General features: G+C 46.0%; 1 protein-coding gene across 1 annotated transcript in view; it reads left to right on the forward strand.

The window, feature by feature from the left end:
* Positions 1–766: 766 nt before the first annotated feature.
* The window catches only part of PTPDC1 (protein tyrosine phosphatase domain containing 1), a 63985-nt gene continuing 50705 nt past the window's right edge, over positions 767–14046 (forward strand). Inside the window, exon 1 of the mRNA XM_043566855.1 lies at positions 767–879. The gene's annotated coding sequence lies outside the window, so the exon portion shown is untranslated. The remainder of the gene's footprint in view (positions 880–14046) is intronic.

Raw genomic sequence — 14046 nt, forward strand, 5'->3', positions numbered from 1 at the left:
CAGCACAAGGTCAGCCACAGAGCATGTATTCGCCTAGTAAGTTGTTCACATCCAGGAGGACTTATTTCTAAGGACCACCCGCACCGTTTAAACACACACAACACACACCCACCCACCAGGACGTAGCATTCTTTCCCTCTTTTTTGGAAGGAGATTTCACCGCGGGCAGAAACGTGCTCAGACTCCATTTCCCAGCTGGGTGAGCTGCTAAGGTTAAGTGTGTAAGATGTGGGTAGAGGCTGTTGGAAGGGGCTTCTGGAAGGCCCGTTCTAAATCAAGGAGGTGACTGCCGGAGCTCCCCCAGATTTGCGGTAGGAAGCCAAGCCGTGAGGACAGAGCGGAGAGAGCCTGGGCCCCTGGGGTCCCGAGCTCCCCTTGCTCTTGGAGGGGAGGCAGCCTTGCGATAAGGCTCGGGGTGTTGGGATTTGGGGGTTCTGCTACACGCAGGCGAACCCCATCCGCCGCGCGCTGGCGGAGCAGGTGCGGGCCCCTTGGGACACTCGTGGGCCAGTCGCGGCCGTCGGGGCGGGGTAGCTCGGGGGCGGGGCCCAGGTTCCGGCTCCCCGTCCCGCGGGCACAGGCTGGCCGAACCCGGGCCCTGCCTTCCCTCCCCGCTGCCGCCGACCTCCGAGTCGGGCCGGGAGGCGGGATCCTGCGGCCTTCCCGCGGCCCGCCGCCGCATCCCAGGCCGCCTCGGGCTGCCATTGGCCGGCGCGCGTCACGTGCGTCGGCGGCGGGGGCCAGGCGGCGCGCGCGGCCCGGGAGCGGCCCAGAGCGCCTGCGCCGGCCGCGGCCGAGGTGGGCGCCGGCGGCTGTGTGGCGCCGGGCGGAAGCTGCCGGGCGGCTGCGGCGGCGTCCTTGGCGGGCGCGGGCGGCGCGGTGAGTGCGGGCGCGGTGAGTGCGGCCGGCCTGGCGCGTCTCCTCTAGAGGCGGAGGTCGGCGCTGTGCTGCCGCCGCCCCGACCCCGACGCGTCGGCCGTTTGTGGGAAGCGCGTGAGAAGAGTGGGGGCCGGGCGGGGGGCGGGGGTCGTTCCGCCGTCCGCGCGGGGAGGCCGAGGCTGGGATGCAAGCCCGAGCCCGCCACGGCGGTCCCGGAGGCCCCTGGGCGCTACCCCGCCGCCGGCGACTTGGGACCGCGCCGCCTCCCGCCTGCTGGTGCGGGTGCCCCCAGGTGCGGATGCCTCCCAGGTGCAGGTGTCCCGCCGGGGTCTGGGACGCCCCCTGGTGCGGGCGCCCCCCAGGTGAGTGTCCCCCAGGTGCAGGTGTCCCGCTGGCGTCTGGGACGCCCCCAAGTGCGGGTGTCCCCCAGGTGAGTGTCCCCCAGGTGGAGGTGTCCCGCCGGGGTCTAGGACGCCCCCTGGTGCAGGTGCCCCCGTGGTGAGTGTCCCCCAGGTGCAGGTGTCCCGCCGGCGTTTGGGACGCCCCCTGGTGCGGGCGCCCCCCCTGGTGAGTGTCCCCCAGGTGCAGGTGTCCCGCCGGGGTCTAGGACGCCCCCTGGTGCGGGTGCTCCCTGGTCTGGTGCTCCCCGTCAGGTGCAGGTGCCTCCAGGTGCGGGTCCCCCAGTTGCGGTGCCCCAGGTGCCCCGCGTCCCGAGCCATCTTCAGGGGCTGCACCCCGGGCTTCGGTGGGGACCAGCTGCTGACGGGGCCTGGCGCCCTGCCTGGTCCGCGCGGTCTGGGAAGGTGCCTTGTCCTCCCTTCTCTCCTCCTTTCCAGTGTAACGCTTCCTCCTGTGCTCCTCTGACCCTCATAACAAATTCAGGCCCACGACAGTTGTTTTAAAGGTAACATTGGACGCTATGAAAAGGGGTCTGAGAAGCACAGTTTCCCCCAGTGCAACCAGTGTGGCAGAATCACTTCCACACCCTGCGGAATCCCCTACTGATGATGAAGTCTCCTCGGTGCTCCTCGTATAGATTGTTCAGGGTCCCAGCATTTAGGAAAATCTTGGGAGAGAAGGGGCTTGCACTTCAAAATTCCACTTGGAAATCTGGAAATTATCCTGAGGACAAACCTTAAATCACAGTTCTCTTAAAGGCACATCTCATCCTTTTTCCGACTGAAACTGCCTCAACATCCGAAGATTTTCTCTAGCTTTAAAATAAGCAGCACGGTGGGTGTGAAACGTGTACGTTGGAATGTTTCTTTGCTGGTGACTTTATCCGTTCTTTCTCACATCACTTCGGCCTCACCTAAAGATACATTTGATTTTTTTTTAGTTTACTTATACATTTCCTGTTCTAAAATATGTAAGTTGAATAATCAAAACATTTCCTTGCAAAATATATTTTTTTAAGTTTTTATTTATTTTTGAGACAGAGAGCATGAGCAGGGGAGGGGCAGAAAGAGAGGGAGACACAGAATCAGAAGCGGGCTCCAGGCTCTGAGCTGTCAGCACAGCGCCCGACGCGGGGCTCGAACACACGAGCTGTGAGATCACGACCTGAGCTGAAGTCGGACGCTCAACTGACTGAGCCACCCAGGCGCCCCACTTTCCAAAATATTAACTGTGTCATTTAACGCACTTAATGTGTTGTTACTGAAAAAAATGGACTGTTTTTTGGTTCCCGTGGAGGCAACTTGGGATAGAGAAAATAAAGTGGGTTTTGGTTTAAGCAAGAACTCGTATTTTAACCCCAGTTCTAACACTTTCCTGACCTTGGGCCAGTGACTTCCTGGCTGAGTCTCACTTTGCTCATCTTTAAGATGGGGACAGTGCCTCCAGGGTTTTATTTGGGACAGCATATGGAAAGGCCTGGCAGAGTACTAAGCACAAGCAGTTTTGTCCTGTTCTCTTTCACCTTCCCTGTTTTCAGAGATCAGTGCGTTCCCATACTGCTGTAACATTCCAGGTCATTTTCATTTCCAAAAAAGATGCAATTCATTTTTGAGGACCTACTGCATGCAAGGCATAAAAAGAAAAAATCGATAAAAATAATAACGAGCCGTGGGGCGACTGGGTGGCTCAGTCTGTTAAGCATCCGACTTCGGCTCAGGTCATGGTCTCATGGTTCGTGGGTTCGAGCCCCGCGTCGGGCTCTGTGCTGACAGCTTGGAGCCTGGAGCCTGCTTCGGATTCTGTGTCTCCCTCTCTCTCTCTGCCCCTCTCCAACTCGTGCTCCTTCTCTCTCAAAAATGAAATGAAGACACATTTGAAGACACAAAAATAACAGTGAGCCACCTTTTAAATATTTTTGAGAGATCTGTGGGCACGGGGTATTTATTTAGCTCCTAATCATGCTTTCCTTTCTATGACTAAACTCATCCATTTGTTAATTCAGTAAATATTTATGAACATTTATTGGTGCCAGGCTTTGTGTTAGGTGGAGGGGATATACCAGTGAGGAAGGCAGACAGGGTCCCTGATCTTACAGAAATTATATGGGAAAAAAATACAAGCAAATATAAAAGCAGAGGTAAGTACAGATTGTGATAAATGTTTGAACAGCACAACTACAAAGTCTCTGAATGTTAGCATGATGAGGAAATGTGTTTCTCACTGAGTTTGATTTGTAACAAAATAGTGGTTGGGAAATTCTCTTAAACTCTTAAAGTCTCAGTTAAAAGTACATTGTGCATTAGAAAATAGGAAACTTCAAGAAAATAAACGAGCACAGTTGAAGATTTCACAGGTCTGAAATACTTTTCACAGTTGATCCAAGAGATGTAACTTAAATTTGTTCCCATAAAAATGTCAGTGCTTTGACAGTTCTTTGGCTTAACTTACAAGAAGTTATAATCGTATTTTTTTCTTGGAAATCATTCCCTTTAATGGCAATTAGTATGGGCACCTAGTTTTGTAGAAAATTGTGTCCCCATAAATCTTTCTGCATGATCTCGAAAATGTACTGATCCTCAAGCCCATGAGACTTTTAACACGAACAGTGAGTGTGGACTGACCATTAAACAGGTGTCTGAGAGAACAACTAACCCATGACCTTAGACACCACTTATAAGGTACATGTTTTTATTTTTCCAGTTGATCAAACAGCAATAGATCTGATGACAGCAAATTGAACAAATTGGATTTTTAAGGAAACTGACTTTTGCAACTGACCAGTTACGATGATGAAAACCTGAAACTCCCTAACTACTTACACTTGCATGAAAAAAACTAACAGAAATATTAACAGGCATTCTGCTTATCATTTTCTCAGTTCGTTATTAGTCATGTTTCCTGGGCTGTCTAGTTAAGTATTTGGACATAACTTTTTTGCCATGGTTTAAAACCTAACAGTTGTCCTCTTGGTGGTAAACCTTATGATTTTAGTCCATGATCTTTTTTTTTTTTTTTAATTTTAGAGAATGAACAGAGGGAGAGGGGCAGAGGGAGAGCGAGAGAACCTTAAGCAGGCTCCATGCTCAGCGCAGAGCCCGACATCCATGACCCTGGGATCATGAACAAGTTGAAATCAAGAGTTGGATGCTTAGCACCTAGTCCTTAACCTCTTGATTGGCAGGTCCCCCCCCCCCCCCCCCCCCCCCCCCATCAGCTAGCCTCCTTGTAGTTGCTATGAAAGAGCACTTCTGCCCTTTGTTCTTTCTCTGTGGGCACTAACACCTGTCAGTCTCTGGATCAGATCTTTGTGTCTGAGTGCTGTCCCGCTTATGAGCATAGGAGCCGGCCAGGTGGAGTAGGTGGAGACCAGCTAGGAGAAAGCCCGCTAATAGTTTCTTGAGGGAAATAAAAGTCTTTTTGGTCTGGGAGTCATTTCTTTTCACTATAGTTCAAGCAACACCATTTTTTTCTGCACGGTCGGTGTGTTAATTTGTGGCGTTCTACCCTTCAGAAGGAAAGATGTTTGGCCCTATATGTGAACTCAAGACTTTATTTCATCAAAAAAATCCTTTTAAGTTTATTTATTTATTTTGAGAGAATGAGAGTGAGCAAGCAGGGTAGGGGCAGAGAGAGAGAGAGAGAGGGTGGGGGGGGGGGAGAGAGAGAGAGAGAGAGAGAATCCTAAGCAGGCTCTTAACTGTTAGTGCAGAGCCGGATGCGGGGCTCGAACTCACAAACCGTGAGATCGTGACCTGAGCCGAAACAAAAAGTTGGACGCTTAACCGAGCGGGGCACCCAGGTGCCCCAATTCTAGTTCTTTTTAAGCAGATGTTTTATAGCTAGAATAAGGACCAGAAGAATCCATTTACTGAATTGCTCTACAGGATAAATTTGGAAACCCAAACTGCCTGTCCAGGAACAAAATCAATTATCCGCTCCTTTCCTTCCCTAACCCTGGCCTCTCAGCCTTACTGCCCACCGGAGGGGTCTCTGTCGGAAGAGGTCTCTGAAGGAAGATTTATCCTATTGGTGACAGGTAGCACCTTCAGTTCTCTTCTTTTCAAACTTTGTCAGCCAATCCTTTAGAATGTTTATTTTTTACTTTATTTGCTAGAGGCAGAGCATGAAGAGTAGACTTGAGGGGATTAGGGTCAGTGTGGAAAAGTAAAATCACATGCTGGAACTTTTCCTCAGAATTGTAGGGAAAGGGGAGATGGCTGACTGAAAATATGTTTAGAGTTGAGTAATAGATATTCAAGTTTAAAATTTTTGTGTCCCAAAGAAAATGGCCCAATTTAAAAATTCTGTCTAGCCTTTTGTATATTACCTCAAACTTGGTAGCAATTTTGTTGTGTCGATCACTGATGGGCAAATATATTTGACTATTACATTGTGGCTGTTTTGAAATATACAATAGTTTTGTCTTTATCCCCCAATGAGAAACTATGTATAAATTGACTCAGGCCACAGGTTAAATTTACAGCAGATATTAGAAACAATGGCAGGAATATATTGTAACATGTAGCACGAAAGTAACTAAGGCTGTGTGTAATGTAATAACCATTAACAACTATAGGATCTTTTGAAAGTGGAATTGTATTCCTATAAAAGTAAAACATCATGGAGCATAAAAATTTAGAAAATACTGATCAGCCAAAACGAAAAAAAACCTTGCAGCTCCAGCAGCGTGAGTATCATATTAGTTGAGCTCGCCTTTGTCGATCTGCGGTGGATTTACTCGGGATGGTGGTAGACAAGCCAGCTGCCCCGTGAGCGCTGGACGCTGCATCTCCTGCGAGCGCGCGTAGTGTGTGCTCTCTACTCTGGCTGTTCCGTGAATGGAGGCACTTATTCTAAGGTCAACACCTTTAGTCCACTCTTTTTTCCAGACTGTGACCTCTCCGGACGTCTTCAGACCTCTGGCTCCTCGGGAATCTTTAGGGAAGGGCCCGGTGAGCTAGCGTTTCAAGTCTGTGGTGGCCACCTGAGTAAGAACTGAAGAGTGGCCGAATATGTACTGCGAGTAATAACGGAAGCTGTAGGAGCGGGTCAGGGGAAGTCAGCCACCTGGTGTCTCTCAAGCGCTTTCTCGCCGCCTGTGTGGACGTACTGTGTGTACAGTTGTTGTGTTTGACTTTGCTTAGCGGGAATGCCTTTCTGTTTCCAGCCAGCTCTCTGCATGTCCGTATGGCCCAGAAGTGCTGTCCTGCAGTTCTGTCCCTGCAGGCCAGCCCGTCCCCTGCCACGGTCCCTCCCGACCCGCGGGCCTCCTTGTGCTCACCGCCGTCAGTGCTGTTGTGTCTTGAACACATCTCGGGCTTCTCACTTCATGTCATAGGCCCACCTGAACACGCTCACCGTCACTGTGCCCTGTGAACACTGGCGTCACACTGTGCCCTCTCCTGCTGGCCCCCGTGGTTGAGCTCCTGGTCTCCGCCCCGAGCTGACTCGTGTCCACACGCCCTCCATAAGCCTGTTTTGCAAAGGTCCTAGCACGCATCCAGCTTAGCCTGTGTTTAATTTTGTGAGTATAAAGCTGTACAGAATCAACTGTTTTCTTTCAGCAAAAGCTCATTGGGAGCAGAGGTGATAAGCAGGGGCTTTGGGGAGGCTTTCTCCTCTCGGTGGTCAGTTGTGTGTGTTTCCTGGTACATGTGGCAAAGCATTCTCGTCTGGATAATTTTCTTCTCTTCCCTCTGATGCAGCCATTCCATATTTCAAAACAGAGAAACAGAATGTTAATTATGTGTGGAATTTTAAAGTGTTCATGCCCTTAATGGTCTAAAGTTCTATAAAGTGATCGTGGAGTATTTCTGCTTTTCATTTTGTGCTGTCCAAAGTCTTATTTTCTAATTGCCTGTTACTTGGATCAGTGGTGGCCTCCTTGAGTCAAAGTACAGGACTCCCCCGTTCATGTAGACAGAAAGAAAGCTGAACAGTTTTTCTGCATGTTAAGTTTTAGACTTTTAAGTTCTGTACTTCTAAAACGCTAATTTCTCTAGTTGATTATAACAACATAGAATGGAAGTAATATCCTTTTGTCACATAAGTGGTGAAATTTACTGGTTTCAGTAGAGTGAGTCCTGTTGCATTGGGCATTTGGGGAAGAGATCGTAACACATATTAATCGCTTCCTTGGTGCCAGATGTTGACTCCAACTCAGCCTGTGAGGGTGTCCTGAGCCGTCCCTCAGGCCACGCACCTCAGGAACTATTTGGTCTTTGTACTCCCCCATGTTCTCAGAGCTCTTGGCACCTCGTAGGGGCTCAGATATTTACTATATTGAACCGGACTGTTGTTCGTGTGACTCCCTAAGCATTCTGGCGTCTTCCCCTCTAAGGCATACTCTGGTTTGTCTTCCGACTTTGGGAAAAATATACCTGCACGGTGACACAATTTTGTATTATTGAGCATGTCAGAGGTTTCTGTTCCCAGGTAGATACAACTGAAAAGTGCAGTATTTATTTGTTGCTCAAATTGTTCCAACTTCACCATCGAGAGCTCTTTCCGGTGGTTTCTGTTTGTGTTTGGAGCACTTGCCTACTTTCCGGCACTACAGGATGCTTCAGATTCATCTAGCGTGTTCCCTGTTCCAGCCCTAAAATCAGCCATTTCAACAAGGATCCCTGGATCCTGGTGTTAAAAGCCAGGATTTGCTCTGATGTGCTCATCGCTACTGGGGTGTCCTTGCTTTTAGGTCCCGTGAGTGAGCAGAGCTAGGAGATAAATATGTGGATATTGACTTACCTGTGTGTGCACACATCTGTGTAATATTTCCACTTTGAGTCATCGGTTTCTGTATTAAGCTAAATAGGAGTTCCGGCTGATGCCTCAGACTCTAATTCAGAACCCCCCCACCCGGTTCATTCTGGCCTTTTCCCCGGTGCTTACTTGTTATCTGTACCCTCCATCTGCGACAGCGAGAGACCCGGCTTCTGCCATTCACCATGTTTCTACTTAACTTCTCCATTCCAGGATACGTGTGCAGGGGTATCAAGATTGTTAACCAGCCCCTCCCTGAGAAGTCGCATTTCCAGCTACAGTGGAGTGTATGGTTCCTTTTGACTTCAGCCTCCGGTCATTTCCAGAGTTACTCAGGTCCCTTTCTGCCATCCCCCCTCCTCCTCCCCGTGAGGTTATTCACACATTTGTAATACAATTAAATTCTTTTGTCTGTGTTCCCTGCTGGGGTTCCCCACTCTTCACCCTCCTAGTTGATTTTTTTTAGTTTGCATTTTAAAATATTGCATAAAGTTTATTCTTTGTGCTCTAAAAGAGTTCTGGGAGGGCTGACAAATGGATAACATACGTATCCATCACTGTAGTACTAGACAGAATAGTTTCATGGCCCTAAAAATTTGTGCTTTACTCGGTCGCCCCTCTGCCCTTTTCAGACGTCTTGCAAAGGCTGTTTTGTCTCTTTTCCAGAGAGTCCTATAAATGGAATCTTACAGTGTAATCTTACATTGGATTCTTTTGCTTAGCGTGCTACATGTAAAATTTATCCACGTTGTTGCATAGAATAATGATCCTTTCCCTTTAATCACAGAACAGTGGTCTAGTAGGTTTTGTGACAGGTGGGTCATTTCCAGATATTGGTGATTACAAGTGAAGCCATCGTGAAGATTCACATATGTGTTTTTGAGTGGATGTGTTTTCAAATTAGTTGGGTAAATAGCTGAGAACAGTTTCTGGGTCTTCCTCTAGGGCTGTGTTGAGCTGGCTGAGAGACCGCCACACTGCCTTCTACATGGCTGTACCGTTGCCCTCTCTCCCACCAGTGGTGAAAGAGGCTTCCTCTTGCCCCCCATCTGTGCCAGCAGTTGGCATTGCTAGGTTTTCTTGTGTTTCTGTGTTTTGCTGTTCTGACATAGAGTGGTATATCATTGTGGTTTTAAGTTGCACTTCCCTATACGAAGCATCTTCTCATACGCTTTGTTTTCATCTGTCTGTCTTTGGTGAGGTGCCTGTTCACATCTTTTGCCCATTTTTTTTCTTTCGGTAGAAACTAAAAAGTATAATATAAAGGTTTTATTTTTAACTTCAAAATAAAGCTCAAACAATACAGAAGTGTATAAAGGGAATAAATAGGACAAATGCTCCCTTTTTTGCTCCAAATGTAAATCTCTTAAAACTGGTATTAACAGATTGACACATATGGCGCCAGTTTTCCCTTATGTTTCTAATTCACAAATGCATTTTTCTATAATTTTGAAGTTTTTTTAACACATAAATGTAACTCAACCCAAACTATTACTCTGCAACTTGCTTTTATTTTTTAACTTACTGCCGTATTGCAGTCAAGTTCCAGCTCAGTGCATGTAAACATAACTTGGTGAGAATGTAACTGGCTTGTGTTCCATGAGAAATGTATGCTAGCATTTGCTCAACCATTTCTTACTCAGAAGTATTCAAATTCATACCAGTTTCTTTTCTACAAGAAAAATTCTGCAGCAACCACAATTTACACACCCTGATGTCCTTTTCATTTTTTTTAAAATAAAAATGCAATATGTGGGGCGCCTGGGTGGCTCAGTCAGTTAAGCACCCGACTTCAGCCCAGGTCATGATCCTGCACTTCGTGGGTTGGAGCTTGGCGTCGGGCTCTGCGCTGACAGCTCGGGGCCTGGAGCCTGCTTCAGATTCTGTGTCTCCCTCTCTCTCTGCCCCTCCCCTGCTTACACTCTGTCTCTCTGTCTCCCCAAAATAAACAAACATTTTAAAAAAATACAATATGTAAATACCTATAATATCTCCAATTAACCAACATATGAGCAGGAAAGAGTAGTTATCAGTCATCCTGGGAACCTGTCCTCCCACCCCTGCCCTCTCTCCTCCCTTTCTCATTTTGCCAGTTTTTAGGAGTGCTTGGGTGGCTTGGTCGGTTGAGCGTCCCACTCTTGATTTCAGCCCAGGTCATGATCCCAGGGTTGTGGGACTGAGCCCCACATCAGGCTCTGCACTCACAGCATGAAGCCTGCTTAGGATTCTCTCTTTCCCTCTCTCAGCCCCTCTCCCCCGTGTTCGCACATGCTCTCTCTCATTTAAAAAAAAAGAAAAAGAGTTGTCCTCTTTTTCAACCTTTAAAGTTGTTTGCATGTGTTTGATGCGTGTCCTTCATCAGACATGGGATTTGCAGGTACTTTCTCCCAGTCCGTCTTTTCATCCTCTGTGGCTTTTACAGAGTTCAAGGTTTTCATTTTAATTAATTTCAACTTAAAAGTTTTTCTTTCAGGGGCGCCTGGGTGGCGCAGTCAGTTAAGCGTCCAACTTCAGCCAGGTCACGATCTCGCAGTCCGTGAGTTCAAGGCCCGCGTCAGGCTCTGGGCTGATGGCTCGGAGCCTGGAGCCTGTTTCCGATTCTGTGTCTCCCTCTCTCTCTGCCCCTCCCCCGTTCATGCTCTGTCTCTCTCTGTCCCAAAAATAAATAAACGTTGAAAAAAAAAATTTAAAAAAAAAAAAAAAAAGAAAAAAAAAAGTTTTTCTTTCATAGATTTGCTTTTGCTGGTATACTTAAAAACTCATCACCAAAACCAAGGTCATGCAGATGCCCCCCTGTACTTTCTTCTAGAGATTTTATAATGTCTGCATTTTACATGTAGGTCAGTGATCCATTTTGAGTTAATATCTGTGTGAGGTTCAGTGTGTTGCATATGTACTCCAGTACCTGGCATCACTTGTTGAAAAAGCTGTTCTTTCTTTATTGAATGGTCTTTGCACCTTTGTCAAAAACTGTGTTTTTGTGGGTTTGTTTCCAGGCTCTGTTATGTTCCATAACATGAGTTGGTTCTTTCACCGGTTTATAGTCAGTCTTGCAATCAGGTAGTGTGAATCCTCCAACTTTGCTCTTTTCCAGAATCAAATTGGCTATTCTAATATATTTACTTGTTCATATAAACATTAGAACAAACTTGAGTGTGTTTCCAAAAAGCTGGCTGGGATTTCAGTAGGAATTGCATTAAACCATCGATCTGCTGACATCGTCACTACATTGAGTCTTCCAAATACAAGAACATGAAATATCTCTCCCTTTATTTAGATTTTCCTTGATTTCTTTTGATCAGTGATTTCTGGTTTTCTGTACCCACATCCTGTACATATTTTGTTACATCTATACCTCAGGACTTCATGTGGGGAGGTGCTGTTATAAGTGTATTCTTTTTGAAAATTCAAATTCCAAGTGTTCATTGCTGGTATATAGGAAAGCAGTTGTCTTTTTTATCTTATGTCCCTTTCAGCTGTGCTAAATTCACTTATTATGTACAGGAGTTATTTGGTAGATTCTTTGGGGTTTCTGGATAGAGAGGTATGTTGTCTGTGAATAAAGATAGTTTTATTTCTTTTCATTTTATTTTTTTATTCTTTTTATTTTCTTTCTTTATTTCTTTTTCTTTTCTTTTATTCTTTTTCTTTTATTTATTTTTATTTCTTTTTATCCAATTTGTATACCTCTTCTTCTTGTGTGATTACACTAGCTAAAACTTTTAGTATGAAGATGAATTAGAAGTGGTGAGAGGGAACATCCTCCTTCCTGATCTTGGGGAGAAACTTAACATCTCACTATTTAGTGTGATGTTAGCTGCGATTTTTAAAAATAGTCTTATTAGATTAAGGGAGTTCCCTTCTAAGTTTTTTGGGTTTTTAGCATGAATGGATGTTGAACTTTGTTTCTCCTGCATATATTAATATAATCATATCTGTTTTCATTCATTCCATCAATATGACGAATTACATTGATTTACAGATGTTGAATCAACCTTGCATTGTTGGGATGAACCCCATGTTACCATGTATTACCCTTTTTATATAGTCAGTTTGCTGGATTCATTTTGCTAATATATCTAAATTCATGAAAGATCTTGGTTTATAGTGTTCTTTTTTGTAATATATTTATCTAGTTTGGGGATAAAAGGTAATGTTGGCCTTACAAAATGAGTTGAAAGATGATCTCCCTTCTGATTCCTGGAGGAAATTGTAAAAGTGGTATTGTTTCTTCCTTAAATGTTTGGTAACATTCACCAGTAATAGCATCTGAGCTTGGTGTTTTCATTTTGGGGGAAGATTTACCACTGATTTAATCTTTTTCAGGTGTAGGGCTGTTCATATTATCTGTATTTCCTGGGGTGAGTTTTGGTTGGTTGCACCCTTCAAGAATTAGTCCATGTTATCTAGATTATCAAATTTAGGGGTGCCTGGGTGGCTCAGTCAATTATGTGTCTGACTTCGGCTCGGGTCATGATCTCACAGTTTGTGAGTTTGAGCCCCCCGTCGGGCTCTGTGCTGACAGCTTGGAGCCTGGAGCCTGCTTCGAGTTCTGTGTCTCCCTCTCTCTCCCCCTCCCCCCTCTCAAAAATAAATAAACAGTAAAAAAATGAATTATCAAGCTTATGGGCATAGAATTGTTTGTGCTATTCGCTTAACTAACTTTTTGATGTCTGTAAGATTAGTAGTGATGACTCCTATTTTACTCCTGATTGGTAATGTGCGTCTTCTCTTTTTTTCTTAGCTCTTGGTTTGGTTTATTGTTTCCTTCCTTCTACTTGCTTTAGGTTTTGTTTTTCTTTATCTCATGTTTGAAGTTGGAAGCTTATGTTATTGATTTTAGACCTGTCGTCCTTTCTGTTGATCTTAAAAGTAAAACTGCTAGTTATTTTACTCTGTACAGGAGTAGAAGAATTGCAATCTAGGACGTTCAGGTTACTACAAACCATAGGTAAACTCAGAGAACAAAGCAGAAGAATGCACTTTTATGGATGAAAGGGGGATTTGCAAAGGCTGTTCTGCACAAAAGTCCAGTGGAGGTAAATGGGAGTTTCAGGGTGGTGCCCATCTCTCACTGGCTGGGCTCTGATAGTCTCTCATTGGCTGGGCTGTGATAGTCTCTTATTGGCTGGGTTGTGACCTGTCTCTCTGGCTTGGCTGTGATCATCTCTCATTGGCTGGGTATTACCATCTCTCATCTCTTATTAGCTGAGCTGTGACCCTCTCTCATTGGCTGGATATTACAGTGTCTCATTGGCTGGGCTGTGACACCTCTCATTGGCTGGCTGTGTTCTCTGTCATTGGCTGGACTGTTGCCAGGTCAGGAGAAAATCTTCCTTCATCTTGCAGGGGTGGTAAAGTGAACTTGGTCCTGACTGAATGCAAGGTAGGGCTCTTCCTGTTGCATCTGCAAAGGCTGCAAGCAGTGGGGGAGGGGTCATGAGTGCTCCCTCGTCGGACCCCCAGCTCCACTCTAAGGTTTCCTTTACTCATTTTCACATTCCCCCTTTTAATCAAGAGCTTTCCCCAAAAGCAGCACCTGTCCCGAGTCAAGTTTTCTGTATTTAGTGGTTTAGTCCCTCAGTGGCAGGGAGGACCTTTGCTAGTTGTCATGTCCTACATTGGAGGGAAAATGCATAGCAGTTGGAAACCACTTCAGGCCACATTTGAGTAACGAGGAAGGTTAGGAGGGAGAGACTCTCGGGTGGTTTCCAACTAAAGTTTCTGTCTTAATGTTGTAAGTGTTGGAAATCACCTTGAAGCATGAGCTAGAATCACCTTATTGGGTACATCGTTTTTACAAAAGTTTGACAGGTAATAAAATGCAAAACCTAAAAATAATTATACAAAACAAAAAAAGTAATATGACAATAACAAATTACATTATAGTCTACAAAGTTTTCCCGTTGAGACTTCACGATGCCGCGAGTGAGTGTGACAAGTCTGAGGACTGAGCGTGGCGTGTGCACAGTGCAAGTGTGGTAACATCACACGGCCGAACAGTGC

The sequence above is a fragment of the Prionailurus bengalensis genome, chromosome D4 (assembly GCF_016509475.1).
Source record: "Prionailurus bengalensis isolate Pbe53 chromosome D4, Fcat_Pben_1.1_paternal_pri, whole genome shotgun sequence".
Lineage (NCBI taxonomy): Eukaryota > Metazoa > Chordata > Mammalia > Carnivora > Felidae > Prionailurus > Prionailurus bengalensis.